Source organism: Squalius cephalus (assembly GCF_949319135.1).
Source record: "Squalius cephalus genome assembly, chromosome: 1".
In the NCBI taxonomy this organism is placed as follows: Eukaryota; Metazoa; Chordata; class Actinopteri; order Cypriniformes; family Leuciscidae; genus Squalius; species Squalius cephalus.
The window spans coordinates 38,177,672-38,196,366 of record NC_137122.1 but is presented as its reverse complement, the minus strand read 5'-3'; the positions used below and the strand labels follow the sequence as shown (position 1 = coordinate 38,196,366).

Sequence of the window (18,695 nt, the reverse complement as noted above, 5' to 3'; positions counted from 1 at the left end):
TAACATTTGAACCATGGCTAAGGAAAGATTTGCCTTTCCACTCACTTTGCCATTGCACCTGATTATTCAAATCTGTGTGTTTCTTGCAGAAAAACTATACCCGATTTTTTCCAATTTTTCCGACACCCATTAACATTCAAAGATCCAAAGTTTAAGGATGCCATGATGCTGACTATTAATAAAGAGACAAAAGGCATTTGAACACAGGCTCATGATTCTTTTCTCTCCATTAAAAAAGAAAAGAATATTCAAACCTTCTTTACATTTATGGTTTACCGTGTTTTTTTTAACCTTTGTTATAATTTTCTTAAGGCAATAACACTTCTGTCTGCTTAGTTCTTCAAAGGTTGCTTTGTTCATTGCCATTTTACACGACACCAAAAAGCGCTTCAAATCAGGGAAAACGTCTCAATTTGTGGTTTGCGAGTTCCTTTACTATCTAGAAAGTCATTGATTTGTTTTACAATCGAGAGCCAAAATACTCTGATCTTTCAGCATCATCTACACCAGAAAGACTATCTATGCTCCCAAGGTCATTATCTGAATCATTTTCAGAATTAGCATATCCTGAACTCACAATGGACATCTGAGTATAGCTTTCTTCCTCCAAACCGCTTCCTCAGCTGCCTCTCTTTCACCTTCGGCTTTATCATCTTCTATAACTGTTTGCTCTTTTTCTGATTGTTTGTCCTCTTCATTTATTGTCAGAGTAGATTTTTCTCCACTACTTGCCAGATTTACAATCTCCTCAGCCATATCATGATTTTCTACATCTCTTAAGGTTACATCAGTGTTTTCCTGTGCTGTTTCAACAACAGGAACAAGAACATTATTTTGTTTGCGAATTAGACGGCTTATCTGTTTGTTTATTTGGACATGTTTGTCTAACATGCCCGTGTTCTCCGCACAAGAAACACCGCATGTGATCCGAGCTAATAAATATTGTATAATCTTTGCCTTCGTTTGTAAGTTTCACAACTAAGTTGAGCGGATCTTGTTGTTCCTTCAATATCATAAAGCGTCTAAAAGACATAACGTGCTTGATATTCGGATTTTTCAGACCCATCGGAATCATTTTTATAGCTGTTAATCTGCCACATCTTTCAAGACTTAATGAACGGAGGAACGTTCTAAAGTACGATATTTTCTCGATAACGGCAGTACTGGCACAAACGTATCATTAATCGTAATTCCACGTTCAACCAAACCATCAACCATCTGAACATCGGCAAGAAAACAACAACAGCTTTGTTCATCCTTGAAGCTGACTTGATATTAAACCCAAGTTACCCAACCTGTTCGCTGACTTCAACCACCACATCTTCCACAGATATTGAATCATCAGATGTGCATTTCAATCCATGCCTAATACCCCACCCACCCCAAAGGATCAGAGCCCAGGCTTCAGCTGACTCCAACTTCCACACTGGGCTCCTCAGCCTTTAAGGCAGGAAGAGGCACCATACATCTCACCCTCAGACCCTATATTTCTATATCCTGTAACATAGACCTGTAACCTCCAAAAAGGTTAAAACAGCCCTATATATCTGATTGTCACTTAAACCCTTCCCCAGAAGATCCACAACGCTCACTGGCCTATTTTTAAAACTATTAAAAAGACTGTCACGCTGACCATCATATTTACCACAGTTAAAAAGCACATGCTCAACTGTTTCTAACATATTACATTCGTTACACATCCCACTTTCATGCTTCCCCATTAATGCTAATGTTGAATTTAATCCTGTATGTCCCATTCTTAATCTAGATATCATTACTTCTTCTTTTCTATATCTTCCAAAAAACTTGTTACCATTTTTGTATTAATTTCCTTTTAATCACAGATTTTATTTCACTTCTACCCAAAGGGACTTTAACTTCCACCACGTTTTTCTTTAATGCCTCTTTTGCTAATTTATCAGCTATTTCATTCCCTATTATCCCGATATGTGCTGGCACCCAACAAAAATATACAGTTATACCTTCCATTTTCAGTCTGTACAATAAAGTATAAATTTCCACTAACAAATCTTCTCTATCACTTTTTGTAGATTTTATACTTTTAAGAGCTGATGAAGAATCTGAGCAAATTAAAATCCTGTTTGGCCTAACCTGTTCAGTCCATTGTAGTCCTACTATAATTGCAGTTAGCTCAGTAGAGTACACAGACAGTTTGTTACTTAGCCTCAAGCTTATTTCTGTCTTAAAATTTGGAATATACTCCTATGCCCACTTTTTGCTCAATTGGATCCTTAGATCCATCTGTGTAAATCTGCACAAAAGAATTAAAGTTTTCTCTCATAAAAACCTTAACTCTATAACTATTACTGCATATTTCTTCTGCTTTTTCCCGTGCCTCCAATAATCTCATTTCAACAACAGGTTCAGGAATATTCCACACTGCCACACCACTTAATGGCATGTTAGGACAGATTGCTTCATCCTCTATACCATAATCCTTGACCCACTGTCCATATTTCCAGCCAAGGCTATTTCCTCCATTCTTTTTGTATTCCCAACAGTCATTTAGTATTACGCGTGGACAATGATTCTTACCACCTTTTAAGTTAGCCCAATACATCATTGCAAGCTTTTCTCTTCTCAGGTCTAATGGCATTTCCCCCATTTCAACCCTGACAGCATCTAGAGGAGTTGATCTTATAGCTCCACAGCAGATTCTAAGTGCTCTAGATTGTATGTTCTCCAGTTTCTTTAACTGAGATTTAGCTGCATCACCATACACTGCACATCCGTAATCTATGCTAGAACGTACTAGGGCTTGATACATAACATTGCACTTTTCCTTGCTCCCCATTCATATTTAGTTATTGAGGTCATACAATTTATTACACTTTTGCATTTATTTTCAATTTTCTTAATATGTTGTTTCCAAGTCATCTTCTCATCAAAGATTAAACCAAGATAATTAAACTCTGTCACTCTTTCTAACAGTTGATCATATCATTTCAATGTAATCTGTTCAATTTTCTTTTTCCTTGAGAAAACCATATATTGAGTTTTTGATACTGAAAACTTCATCCCCCAGTCTACTGACCATCTTTCAACTTCATTTATAGTTTCTTGTACTCCTTTAATTACATTTCCTATATTCCTACCTCTTTTCCATATAGCACCATCATCCGCATACAACGCCTTCCCAATGCTTGGTTTAACTTTTTCTCAATCTTCTTTTATTCTTTCCTGACCATGTGACTTTAACCCAACTGTGAGACGTTTAAACTGACCAATCAGATAATTCGAACTTCCCCCACCAAAGGTGTGACAATTAATTGACCCTCAAAATACAAACATTTTGGCCTACAGGCCAAGATCACTCAGCCCATCTGTGCCTTTAGGAACTCCAAATGGTCCTTGGGGTAGAAAAACAGTCAAGCAAATGTCTTTGTTCATTTCAAATATCTTGGATTATTTCAATTCTACAATCTTATAATACATTTTATATATTTCATATGTTTTTCTTAATTTTTTGTTATTTTATGCCTTAGTTAATCCTTATCCTTAACTTTATTCTTATTATTGTATTTTGTCTACTATTGTATCTTTTTTGCCTGTAAAGCACTTTGAACTGCATTGATCTATTTGCTATATAAATAAAATTTGCCTGCTTGCTAGCCATTTGTCTGCTGTCTGGTCACCTTAGCTAATCCCGCTCCTTTGCCCATTTTCAGTTACCCGGGAGTGACGCTCTGCCAAGATGGCGACAGCAGGCTCCGCCCACTTTGGGCTTCAAAAATTCTCTTCAGAAACCTACGAATGACATCACGGACACTACGTCCATATTTTTGTCATTTTTTATTGCTCTTTGCCCTATGGACCTGCCTGTCCAACTGGATGACCATACCCGGGACCTAATCAACCTGTCGTGCCAAAGTCACTACCCAGACCACTCGCTCCGTGTCTTTTTTTACACCAGCCTTATAGCGAGCAGTCCAAGGCACACCAGTGGATAGTCCACGGGAAGATTGGAGTGGGTGCTGGTATGTAACGGATCTCCATTTACCATCTGCCCAGCCGAGGAGGACACCGCTAGCCCCACTCCGCACCCAGAGACCAGCCAGCCACCAGCCATGATCAGGACGAAGATTATGAGCCCACCGCAGACGGAGAACCTGAGCCTGTTGCGAGAGACAAACCAGAGCCAGAGTCTTACCAGGTTTGTGTGTCGGCTACATCGACCGTTCCTGTGGGGCTGCTCGTGGAGTTTGAGGGGATGGAGTGGAAACCCTGCCCACATGTCCACAGTCGAGGTGATGCTAGATCCGATCTCTGTGGACAGTTATGGTGTGAATGAGTTTATAAAGGATGTATCCCTTTTTCTCCAATCCCCACTGGTCCCGCCCAGCTCAGACTTTTCTGTGTCTCCAGAATTCCCGCCCACACTGTAAACCCAGATTTTGTTTCTAATTAAACTTACGAGTGATCATTACTTATTATTTTATGTTTAGTAAAAACCTGCTATCATTACTAAACAACATTAGTTGTTTGTACTATATAGCTGAAAGATTCATTGAACTAATCAGGTTTAGCAGAGATAACTTGGTATGTTTAGTTTCTTAAGGAAGGGGAGGGGCCAAAGGGCCGTGCACAGGGGGGTGGCCCGGTGGCTAGAGCCACTGCCCCTCTGCCCTCATCGACTGAGGTGCCCCTCTTCCCCACCCCCACCGCTCCGCTCAAAGCATTCCGCTGATTCTGCTAATCCTCTCCAAGTTTTCCCGCTCGCTCCGGAGCATCACTCACAGTATGGGCCCTATCTCGCACCCAGCGCAATTGACTTCGTACACCGACACATGCATCATTCCTATTTTGCTCCCGACGCACAGCGGCCTCTTCCCTCCACAGACGCACAGCGAAAAGAGGAGGCGTGTTCCGGCGCAAACGTTCCCTGGTGCTATTTTGCAGTTTCTGAGATCTTTGAAAACCATACATTATTACAAGGAAAAATATTAACACACGAGGGAAATCATTGTTGTGTCCATGAAGATGTGAAAAAATAGGCATAAATCTAGCTTACACATTTACCCAAATGATTATACGCCTGTTTAAACCGAAGCTAATTTGGGTGTTTTTCTCCATCCCCAATGTCACTTCTCTGTGTTTTACGGCCCTGACGAGAACGTCGGTCTCCTCGGCTGTGAACCGCTCCTGGCGCGCGTCTGGCAAATCCGCTGTTATAATAGCAATCCGCCATGGAACAAGCGTGCCTGCTCTTAAAGGGAATGTGAGATAACGCTCTGATTGGTTTATTTCACGTTACGTCCAAACCTCACCTATGAGTAATGAAGCTACTGAAGACCAACACATTTTAGATTTGCGTCGGGTGCAAGAGTCATTTATCCCGCCGGTATAATAGCAACAGCGCCCGAGACCCGCCCACAAAGTTACTTGCGTTTCGCGCTTGATACTTGTGTTTCAGATCGTTAAAATAGGGCCCTATATGTGTCTGCGGCGCTCTCTTGAAACTGAGAGTGAACACAACAGTTCACGAAAGCTGTCGCATTAATAACAGGTAGGCTATGGAAGACAATGGTTGAATCTGCGAAATTAGTCATTTGGTATTTTTTTATTTTATTTATGTCGGTAATGTTTTGCTCTTGGTCTTCTACTAGTGCTAACAACTTGTACAACATATCCACGTTCTTAGAATTAGCTGCTTGTCTAATCAAATCTGGCCATTGAAAAAGACATCGCAATCATAAAAGATTAGGTTATTAAGATCTTTCAGGACATGGAACCAAATAGAAAGGTTTTGCTGTAAAAGGAAAAGGTAAATACCAAAATGTAAAACGGTAAAAAGTTTCTGTTATTATCACCAATGTGTAATTGGGAATCATAAAAAATTAGGTTATCAAGATCTTTCAGGACATGGTACCAAATAAAAAAGTATTGCTGTAAATGGAACAGGTAAATATAAAAATGTAAAACAGCAAATAGTTTCTGTTATTATCAGCATGTGTGTAATTGTGATGTTCTATCAAAACATCTACAATGAAGTCTAAAATGTATTTGAGCGTGTGCTGTCTTCTCTTTTAATTGTATATTTTGTAATAACTGGATAATTTGTGTTAACAAGCAACCACCCCCTTAGTGCCCCTTTTTTTGGTTTAGGCCACTGCCCCTCAAAATGTCTGTGCACGGCCCTGGGCCAAATCAAAAACCTGCCTGGTCACGTGAAAAGACCCGCGTCTAACGTGCGTCCAAGGGGCTCTACACCTGGCGGGACGAGTATTGAGAATTGTATTGAGTATTGAGAAGCAGACGGTATTGAGGATTAACAGAGGTTTAGATGTTGATGAATGATTGTTTAATTTGTAGTCACCATAATGGTGATAAGTGTTGGCTTTAGTTGGGCTCTTGCCCTTGACAATTGAACATTAGTTTTTCTCTGGCTGCTTTACCTGTGTGTTTAAAAGGCACAATTGATATACCTCATTTCATCTGTTTAATCTCTTATTGTCTGGGTCTTTCCATATGATTGATATGAATGTTAATACCACTCAACATGTTTAGTTTCAGCTTGTGTAAAAAGTTAGGATTTCATGTTAATACAACTCAACATGTTTAGTTTCAGCTTGTGTAAAAACTAAAGTGGTATAGGGCAACGGGTTTCCACGCGATTTGCGAGTAAAGTCAACTAATTCGGGTTAAGAGTGCAGCCTCCCTCTCCTACCTCCTCTACCACAGCAAGCTAGTGTGTCGACCCCGCCTCCGCTGGTCCCTTTCAGCACCCCAACTCATCTATCCACCCCACTGCGCTGCATGGATGCACAATCTAGCTTCCAGTCATCAGCTCCATCCTGGCAAGAGAATCCCTGGGCTCCACGTCAACGTTCCGAGCCCTCACTTGCTCCGCCGGGGTTCGTCAGTCAGGTGTTGACCCTACTACACCACGGTCTTCCACTCCTCTGGCTGTGCTTTGTCTCTCCATACCTCTGCCTTTGTCAGGCTCCTTCTTTCTTCCAGCATTGCCTTGGTCCTCGCTCCCTCCGGCTCCACCTCGGCCTGCCTTCTCCTCCATTCCAACTGGGACTCCTCCACCAGGGCCGTTTCAAGCATAGGCAAACTAGGCGCTCGCCCAGGGCGTAAACAGCTTGGGGGCAGCAGTGAGAGCCCCCACCCCACCAAGAGATGTTTTTTATTTATATGTATTTTATTATTATTATTTCTATTATATTATATTTGCACTAAGTGCCTGTCTTTTTGGCAAAAAGACACCCGCCTCTAAATATCTACAGTGGCATAGGGCGTGAGGTCCTTGAAAGTAGCTTTTGACGCGTTCGACCCGAGTTCGAATCCGCCTTTTGCCGAACTCGCTCTTCTACCTTTTCCCAACACATGAGATGTAAAATGTATAGCCTAGCATAAATGTAGCGTTATATTTTGCCAACGAACTAAAATCGAAACCATGAAATGGCTTTGTGACTTTATAAAACAGCAAACGACTTTAATTAAGTATCCTATATAGCCTATATAATATGTCATTCTGTTTGTGCTGCGTGATTTAAAAAGAAGTGTGCACTTTGCTCACACGATCAGCATGGTGATCTGGTGTTTTCTCCAAAATAAAAGCTCAAGGGTTTATTTCTTGCAAGTGAAGAAATTAGGACAAAAGTATTGTAATTTTTCTATAGTGTAATGTAAAATATACTTTTGAAATATTCATTTTCATTCATACAGTACATTTATAGGCTATATGGATTTTATGTCATAGGAATATTTATATAAATCAAGGTTCAAGGTTCAAGGTAACTTTATTAGATTGCAGCCAGCAGTAACAGTATAACAATCAAACAACAACAATGAAACAACAACAATGAACATAACCACCAAAGAACATAATTTAAATTTGAATTTACAGGGTATTGTTAACAATGGTGATGGCAGTCGGGATAAATGACCTTTTTAATCTGTTTGTTCTGCATCGCGACAAACTGTATCTGCGCCCAGATGGCAGCAGCATAAATTCATCCCACAAGGGATGACTATGGTCAGCCAGAATGGCTCTCGCATTCTTCAGGGATCTGACCTTATACAGGTCATGTAGGTCATTTAAGGGTGTGCCAACAATTTTGCTGCATACCTTTACGATACCTTGCATGCGATTTTTCTGTTTAATACATTTACATTTACATTTAGTCATTTAGCAGACGCTTTTATCCAAAGCGACTTACAAATTAGGACTAAATTAAGCGAGTCATCATGAAGAGGCAAAAACAACAACAACGCAAGGAGTGCTCAAAATACGAAGTTCAGGCATTATTCAGAGTAACATAAGCCTGATAAGTGATGTTTCAAAGGGAAAGGATTTTTAAAAAAAAATGTTTTTAAGAGGTTAAGTGTTCACGGAATAGATTGGTTTTCAGCTGTTTTTTGAATGTTGTCAGGGATTTTGCGTTCCGGATGAGGGTGGGGAGAGCGTTCCACCAGCATGGAACTGTGAATGAGAATGTTCTGGAAAGTGATTTTGTGGCTTTCTGTGATGGAACCACGAGGCGTCGCTCGTTGACCGATCGTAGGCGTCTGGTAGGGATGTAGACTCGTAGGAGTGAGTGAAAGTAGGAGGGAGCTGAGCCTGTGACAGATCTGTAAGCAAGCGTCAATGCCTTGAACTTGATGCGAGCAGCGAGAGGTAGCCAGTGCAGAGAGATGAACAGTGGAGTGACGTGTGCCCTCTTGGGCTCGTTGAAGACAAGGCGAGCTGCAGCATTCTGGATCAACTGTAGGGGTTTGGTTGCACATGCTGGAAGTCCGGCCAGAAGAGCATTACAGTAGTCAAGCCTAGAAATGACCAGGGCCTGGACGAGAAGTTGTGTTGCATGCTCAGTTAGGAAAGACCTGATCTTCCTGATGTTGTGCAGTGCAAACCTGCATGATCGAGCTGTCTTTGAAATGTGATCTGTGAAGGTCAGCTGGTCATCAAACGTTACTCCAAGGTTTCTGACCGACCTTGATGGGGTGATTGATGATGAATCTAGCTGGATGGACAGTGACCCGTGCCAACAGATAAAAGAAAAAGTGAGAACTGATTCAATAAAACAGGAATAAAACATTTCCATAAAAACAGTGTCAACATTAAAACTGCGAAGCTTATGAAGAAAGTGCATGCGCTGATGTGCTTTTTTAAACACAGCATCAACCTGGGACTCAAAGCACAGTTTACTGTCGATTACAGTATTTATTTTAGTATGATATTTATACTGCTGCACTAGTTCAACTGGCTGGTTGTCCATCAAAACGGGAAATAACAGTGTGATTTCTTCTAAAGTCGATGCACATTTCTTTCGTTTTTTCCACATTAATGTTTAAAAAGGAGGATTTGCACCAATCCATGAAATCCTGCGCTACAGGACCATGTTCGGGGACATTGTAATTTAATAATATGGCGCCGTTCATGATGGCTTTGGCATTCATTTGTGTATAAAACAAATAAGAGAGGGGAGAGGGCACAGCCCTGGGGGGACCCAGTAGAAGAAAAAGTACATCTGATAAGACACTGTTCACTCTCACCCTTTGTGACCTCACTGTTAAAATATCCATTAGCCAGCAGATCAGTCCAGTATCAATGTTATAAGTATTATTCAACCTGTCTGCTAAAACATGGGGCTGTATACAGTTAAATGCGGAGGGAAAGTCAATAAATAGACGGACAAGGGACTTGGCCCCCTCAAGATGTTTAAAAACCATGTTTAAAAATGTCCCTATTGCGTCGTCCACACCTCTGCCCGATCTATAGGCAAACTGAAGAGGGTCTAACTTGTCCTGTACAGTGTCCAAAAGTACATCCTTCACTAGCCTTTCAAAAGCTTTCATGACAAGAGATGTAAGTGCCACTGGTCTGAAGTCATTGAGGGTCTTAGGAGTTTGAATCTTACACAGTAAAAAACGTTGGGTTATTTGTGTAACCCAACCGTTGGGTTACACATATTGGGTCAATATGTTGGGTTATCTTAAAATTTATTGGGTCATTTGTTTATGTCGTTGGTTTATTTTTAGTTATAACCTAACCGTTGGGTTAAATAACCTACGGTTTCCGCAGCGACAGTTCAAATTTTAACGGTCCAGTGACAGACAGTCAACACAGAAGCTGCTGCTGCATCTTGATTATAAAAGGTAAGTCATATCGTTTTTATATATGTATAACATTAAGTATTGTATACTGAGACGTTGAATATAATTACTCTAAAACTGAATTTTATATTTAAAAAAAACGAAGTTCCCCTTAGTCCGTTTTAATGATCTCCGGGAAGTGAGATCGATCCCAGCAAGCAATTTTGCGTCTAATAGACGTCTAATAGCCGTCAAAACACAGCCCAGACGTCTAGGCTAAAACGAGGCTAATTTTGGGCTGTCAGTGAAAATCTAATAGACGTCTAAACATAGCCCAAGAATAGACAGCTATTGAATGACTACATATATACGTCTAATAGACGTCTAACCATAGCCCAAGAATAGACAATTAGACAGCTATTGAATGACTATATTTATACGTCTAATAGACGTCTAACCATAGCCCAAGAATAGACTAGTCATCAATTAGACAGCTATTAAACGACTACATATATCCGTCTAATAGACAGGCAATATGGGTCTAGGCTAAAACAAGGCTGATTTTGGGCTGTCAGTGAAAATCTAATAGACGTCTAACCATAGCCCAAGAATAGACTAATCATCAATTACACTACATATACATGTAATAGACAACATAATGAGGCATAAGGATTCTTTTCACTCAAATATAACAGGTTCTCATAAATGAAAATCCATCCAAACTAATTGAATATAAAGGATTTATTTAGAACAATTATATTAACAACTTAGACAACATTCAAACATAAAAATGAACACATAAAATATTGGAAAATATGTAAAACAACTTAAGATACTAAAATTTAAGAATTAATTGTTAGCTTTATATTCATAACCACCACCCCCTGCTCTCCCTGGTGCTTGTTTAAAATGACCAGAAATTGATTTTTTTTATTTCCCATTCATTTATTTCCCATTCGCCGAAGGAAAGTTGGTCATCACTGCGTCTGTCAAATAAGAAAAAGAAAAATATTATTGCTCAAGAAAAGCATTGTTGACAATCATTTTTAACTAATTACAGTCATTCACTTTTGCTAGGTTGCACACTAGAGCTGGCCAATATAGAGTTAACGGAATATAGATTGAGACTATATAATTTATATCAATATTATTAATAAATTAATATCAATAATTGAAAATTTTTGCCTGCATAATGGTGATGCACTAATTATATATATATATATATATATACACACATACATATATTTTAGGGGTGTAACGATACACGTATTGAACCATTCTGTACGAGGCTTTTGGTTCGATTTCAGTATGGATTTTTAAACAGAACTGTTCATTAGACAATTTTTCCTGCTGACCAAAATTTTTTAATTACAAATGTAGGCACGTCAAAAAGCGCGCTCATAATGTAAGAGAAATCATAACAAATCGTGACAACAATCGTGCTCTTTCAGGTAGTGACCATATAGACCTGCATTATATGACTGACTGACAGACAAGAACAGTTTGACCTAAAAATATCAAAATTGAAACTACTGCGGAAACAAAGACACCTACATCTTGGATGCCCTTAAGGTAAGCTAAAACATACCAAAATTTAATTTTAAAGTGAACTTTCCCTATAAATCATTCTATCACTTACTCATTTAACTCTAATGAACATAAAAAGATACTTATAGGGGTAGTTCACTTAAAAAAAAAAAAAAAATCATGTAATCATTTACTCACTTTCACTTGGTTCCAAACCTGTATGGCTTTCTTCTGTTGAACACACACAAAAAATATATATTATGAAGAATGTTGGTAACAAGACATTTAATGGTAGTCATTGACAATGTTCTGTATATTCAATTGCTGTACTTTGTTGACTGATTGCTGGATAATTTGCAATAAACAGTGTCTTTAAATCAAATAAAGTGGATTACATCACTCCAGTTCTGAGGTTTTTACACTGGCTATCTGTCTGTCAAAGAATTCATATCAAAATACTACAGTTAGTTATTAAATTAACATTTTAAGGCCAAAGTAAATTTCTAATCTTCTGATGCATTATGAACCATCCTGAGCAGACCTCTCAGGTCATCTGGGACAGTAGCCAGCTACTTTTATATCCCCAAAGTCAAAACAAAACATGAAGAAGCAGCATTCAGTTTTTATGCACCATATATCTGAAACAAATTCACTGAAAACTGAATGTATGCTGCATATTTTAATTCTTTTAAATCAAGTTTAAAGACTTTACTGTTTGCCACTACCTTTTATTAATTGGAAAGGAACAAATATATTTTTATAATTTCTTTTCATGTTGCACTATGTTGCTGTTAAGTTTTATGTAAAGTACTTTGAAAATTTGCATTAAATCAAAAACTATTATTACTTACTCTAATCTAATATAAAAACAAAAATATATTGGTATCTTTAATAATAAAATGATAAGTTTCATAGTTTCATGAAACTTATCATTTTAATAATAAAATGATAAGTTTCATAGTTTCATGCTTACCACCTGAATTTAGATACATTTTAGATTAAGGGCACAGTTGCAATAACACGTGCAGGTAACGTTAACTTGTTGGAGAAAAATAGTAGGCCTACTCTGCAATGGTAATGTTAAAATGTCACGGTTTCTACACATTATAACAACTAACTAATTTAAACAATGAACATAACAAAAATAACACGCATACTTACATCGAAGTAGAAATTTGAAGGTTTTCAGAGTGTTGCTCGCCCGTTGCTCTCTGACAGCAGCCTCGTGTAAAATAAAATTGAAAATGGCGGAAATGTTTATTGCGAGATCTGGCTAAAGTGATCTTAGTCGCGCAATGCCAGTAGTCCCAGTAGTCATGTCTCAGTAGTGTTTCGATTGTGCCATCTAGCGGTTGAGAAATGCAAATGCATTTGATTTAATTTGAAATGATAGACAGTCATATCGTAGGTTATGTATGAATGTTATGTTTATGTGTGACAGCAAACATTAAGCTGTGTGAGCGAAAACATTTTTAAGACTAATACTCTTATAGGCCTACTATATCGCTGGTCTGAATCAGGGCTATAGCCAAGCCGTACGTAGACCAGATTGCCTTGATTTCGCCAGGTGGGCTAAAGCAGACCCCATATAGCCCGTCCAATTCGGAGCTAAATCGTGACTACAGATCGACCATGTCTTGAAATGACACATTGCACCTTGTAGATATCATTACCAATGCGAACATGATGCAATATCAACCATTTCATGCACTGCCTGGCAAAAAACTACAATTAATCAGTTTTGACTAAAAGTGGTCTACAATAGCCGGGTCTGAATACGAGCTAAATCGTGGCTACGCACAGCCTACCTATATAACATGTAAAATAACGCAAACCAAACAACTTGTAATCACAGTAGACTTTGCTTACATGATGGAATATCATACATCTCACAAGTTATTTTGGAAAAAAAATACATTTATCCAGATTAAATGTTATTTGGGCTAAAAGTGGGTTACACATAGCCGGACTATATCGGGTCTATATTTAACCGAGACGTTGAAATGACGGCTATTGCTTGCTGGGATTGGAAATTAATCCTAGCTATCCCCGTTAGCTCGCAAGCAGAAATAAAATAATTAATTAAAAATTATACTAGTAAAACCATTTAGAGATGTACGTTGCTACTACTGAGTTACCTACTACAATATTATACTAAGTAAGTTATATCTAGTCTGAAATCACTATCTAGCATTACGCCTGTTTTACGGTATTCGTGATAGCAAATTTAAGGGACTTTAGTGATGGTCTGTCACAGCTGAAGCAGTGCTCCAGACTGGTAATGTACTTTTTTCGTACAGGTGCGACTACAATTGTCACTAAATGCGGAACGAAAGAGCTCTGAACCGTAGTGCACGGACCATTTATCAGCTCGGCCTCGCGGCGCGAGCTCAGACATCGGTCACACGACACCACAACAGTGCTGTGAGATGCGGTGAGAAGCCTTTGAATTCGCTGAAATCTCCGCGATGAAAGAAAGATGAAAAAGTGCAGATATTCCTAACAAAATTGAAGTGGAAAACATGAGAAACACTTTGTAACAAATAAACTATTAGTTCATGATTAGTTAAAGAAAGTTTGTTATGTTTTCCAATACACAGATTACCTTGATTTACTGTAGTAACAAGTTTTTAAGGACTAGTTTACTTTTTTGAAAATATTTCTTTTTTTCTGATTCATTCTAACACAGGAAGGAGTAAATTAAAGTTTTACGCTACTGGATGACAATGGTTCTCAACTTTGGTCCTGGACAGTGTACAATAGTACACATTTTGGATGTCTTCCTTATCTGGCACCGCTCTTGGAGTCCCTCTACTAACAAGCTGGTAAGTTGAATAATGATTAGAGACCAGATGTGCAGTGCTGGGGCTACTACAGATCCAGGTACAGATAATTACTTATGTTTTTTTTTTCCAGCTGTCTTCACTTATTTTAATACAGTATGTTTTAATTTCAATAGAGTCTGAGCTGTCTGATGACTGACAATGTTTGAGTGGCAAAAGAAAAGCAAGAAGTCCTCACAGCCAAGTCGAGGAGTTCATGAGAGACACACAACACCTCAACAAACTGCAGTGCATGGAATTGATCCTCTGGAACAAAAACTACCGAAGAAATCATTAGAGAACATCCTAGACTTCACAATTTTCTTGGAATGGTGAGTTTAATGAAGTTCAGTACAGAGGGTATGCGCGTGACGTAGTAGTGGGAAGTTCGGATAATTTTACTGACTTGGATCTTTAAATCTCGTTCATAAAAATGAACAAATCTTTTTTCAAGTCATTTCGTTCATTTCATATTTATTTAAATGTTATGTCAATAGCCAAATTCCCCAAACACATCAAATGTTGATCACATTTAGAATAAGAAAAAAATTGCAATGCAAGGAAGAGGCCAAATTATGAGAAACAGAAACGATTAAAGGTCCTGTTCTTCGTGATCCCATTTTTCAAACTTTAGTTAGTGTAATGTTGCTGTTAGAGCATAAATAATACCTGTAAAATGATAAAGCTCAAAGTTCAGTGCCAAGTGAGATATTTTATTTAACAGAAGTCCCCTTTCAAAGCCTACATAGAACGGCCGGTTTGGACTACTTCCCTCTACTTCCTGCTTTAATGACGTCACTAGAACAGTTTTTTGACTAACCTCCGCCTACAGGAATACACAAAAAAAGGGGGCGTGGTCTTGTTGCGCTCCCACGGAGAAGAGGAAGAGTTGCGTTTGTAGAGTGTGTTTGTCGCCATGTTGTCGAGACGCTGATATTTTCTTCCCGGAGTCAAATCACCTTTGTTTGGCCTTCCCAGGGGCGCTGTACTTAGAGATCAATGAGATCATCTATGTTCTCTGGGTCTGATTCCGGCTCAAATTGAATTGAAATTAAAGACATGTTTACAATAACACTGAGAGCATGCATCTCCACGTTATGGTTAGAGGCGTGACCTTTCCGGGCAACGTGCGCTAAGCTGCTGTTGAATCACAACACAGGAACCGCTGGCACAATCAGAACTCGTTACGTATTTCTGAAGGAGGGACTTCATAGAACAAGGAAGTTATCAGCCCGTTTTTAGGACAGTGAAAACAGCGGTATACAGATAAGGAAATTGTGTGAAAAATACAGTTTTTTTTTTTTACACGCGAAACATGAACACATGTTATATTGCACACTGTAAACACAATCAAAGCTTCAAAAACACAGGAAAAACGGGACCTTTAATTGATTTATCTGGGTCTTCAGGCTATGCAGTCTGTTAGTTTACCTCAACTCCCAATCTAAGCCGTTAAAACATTAGTAACTCATTTATGGTCCAGCGCTGTCATGTGACAAAAGAATGAAAGACTCAGAAGAATCAGACCCGAAGACTCGAGAGGTGAACTAATCCATTCTCTTTCCGGTACTGACAGCATAGCCTCTATGGGACTGACAGGAAGAACGAAATATGAATATCCATGATCACTGGATCTTTGGTAAGTTGTAAGGAACACTATATCGAGTCCAACCTTTAGTTTAAACTGATAATCATTTGTTTTACTCACGTTTTCGCAGTTACCCCTATTAAATCCAGTCATGCAGCAGCTCTTCGGCGGGAAAGTGACGTCAGTGCATACCCTCTATAGTCTATAGGGAAGGAGTGTCTTATTTTGGAAAATTGTTTTGGCTGTGTCTAAGTGCATATGAATTTAGGTTGACACACGTGTGGTATAGTTGAAAACTGGAATATTTTTTTATTTTATTTTTTTTCTTGTCTTTCAAAGATGATCCCGGAGAAATGGCCTGACATCCTGCCATCATCGCCATACCTCACAAATGGAAAAATGGTGTGTCCAACATATGCTGAAATGAAGTGCAGCTTAAATGACATTAAGCCTGTAAGTAAAAGCAACACTATCAAATCAAGTTTGATAAATTACACTGCTCTTCGGCTTATGTTCGTCCACTTCTTCTTTTCTTCAATGATTCCGCTTGTTAATGGGATTGTTCATCCAAAAAAAGAAAATTCTGTCATGATTGCTCGCCCTCATGTCGTTCTAAACCTGTAAGACTTTCTCTCATCTTAGGATCACAAAAGAAGATCTTTTAGATGAAATCTGAGAGATTTCTGTCCCTCCATTGACAATCTACACAAGTACCACTTTCAAGCCCCAGAAAGGTAGTAAAGACTTCATTAAAGTAATCCAAGTGACTCCAGTGGTTTAATCTTAATTTTAAATTTTAAATTATGTTTAAGGGATAGAATATACTCATGTCACTTCATAAAATTGAGGTTAAACCACTGGAGTAACATGTATTACCTTTATGATGTGTTTGCTACCTTTCTGGGGATTATAAGTGATAGTTGTGTAGCTGTCAATGGAGGGACAGAAATCTCTCAGACTCATCAAAAAGATCTTTATTTGTGTTTCGAAGATGAACAAAAGTCTTACAGGTTTGGAATGACAAGAGGGCGAGTAATTAATGACAGAATTTACATTTTTGGGTGAACTAATCCTTTAACGGCAGGTGTAATGACTAATTAGAGTGACCATAATTTAATTCAATACAGCACTGCTTTGATGTAACTTTTTCATAATTTAACACTGTTGATGTTGTCACAGTGCATGCCCAACTGAACATTATTTATTCTTTTAAGGATGGAGACAAGTGAGAAACAGTGAGACAAGCCCGGATCCACATGGCTTGATGCTTAATTGGGGACGAAGAGAACTCACAAGTTTTTATCATATTCAGTGTGGAAGCAGTTGAACAGAAGACTTTATTTCAAGCAATGGATGTGTTTCAAAAATGTTTTACATCTATGACAAACTACTTCAAGACCTCTGCACCCATTTTGGGAGTTTTTGTAGCACGCAAACTTTAATATATCTAGAGATATATCTGGAGGAGTTCCTGCCTCATTAAGAACTTTGATCATCATCATCATTAGGTCCAGTAGTCAACATATGTATTTGTAGTTTTATTACTCAAGGTATGTTTACACTAACACATCAATGCATTCAGTGTACAGTGAAGAACTTTTAATAAAGTTGTGATTAGGATTTATTGTTATTAATTTGTGTATTCTTTCCATATTTGTATGGGTTATTGAATTAAATAGGTTATTAATGTGTAGTTCTTAATTTAGTGTTCATTTTGAATTTTTGTGTGCTGTATGCTGTACAATTGTATGTATGCTATGTGTATTTTTGTGTAGGTTTTGAATGTGTTCTGTTTGTACATATTTGCATAGGTTTTGAATTTATTATGTGTGTTGTATGTACACTTGAGCATTTTGAATTTATGTACACAATTATGTATATTTACATTAAATCCTAGACTCCACAATATATAGTTTGTAATTGAAAAATATATTTGTTGAAACATATGTGTTGTTTATACAAATAAACAATCTGTATTTGAAAACAATGTGTATTTTATTTATTAAAATAAGGTCATAAATAAAAATAAATATTTAACTCAACTGTTGGGTTATTTTAACCCAACTGTATTTTAACCCAATGCATTGGGTTAAAATAACCCACAGTTGGGAAGGTGCTATACCAATCCACAGTTGGGTTATTCGTTGGGTTATTTTTAACCCAACATTTTTAAGTGAGTAGGCACAGGATATAATATAATACCGACTTAGATCTTTTGTGAGTCCAGTCAACCAGTGGGTTGAATACCGACTTAGATCTTTTGTGAGTCCAGAACAGTGTCTGGCTTTTAACCTCCTCAGTCGAGAGAGGACTGTTCATTGTTGGTTAGTTAGTGTTGAACCTTGCTCCTTCAATTACTTAGTCTGTCTATTGTTGCCTTATTTTGTTTGCTTGCTGTCTTCTTCTGAGAAAGTAGTTTTTTAGTGGTTTTCTTTTGCCAATATTGTAATAAATACACTTTTCAGTTTGCACATTAACCTGACTTCCTGTCCTCTTTTGCCCTGGTTTATTTTAAATATTGTTGCTCCTCCTCCCCCTGCACTTACCATCTGGAGGAACGTAACCCTACTGTTAAACATCAAGGGGTGGTTTCCCGAACAGAGATTAAGCCTAATCCTAGACTAAAATTGCCCTTTAAACCAGATTAACAGAAATCGTTTCGGTTACTAACGTAACCTCTGTTCTCTCTAGAA

General features: G+C 38.3%; 1 long non-coding RNA gene across 1 annotated transcript; it reads left to right on the top strand.

The window, feature by feature from the left end:
• Positions 1-14,002: 14,002 nt before the first annotated feature.
• LOC307166605 lies at positions 14,003-17,982 on the top strand. Its single transcript, XR_013822661.1, has 4 exons — positions 14,003-14,417; positions 14,552-14,746; positions 16,342-16,455; positions 17,217-17,982. It is a non-coding gene; the product is annotated as an uncharacterized lncRNA (long non-coding RNA).
• Positions 17,983-18,695: the final 713 nt, after the last annotated feature.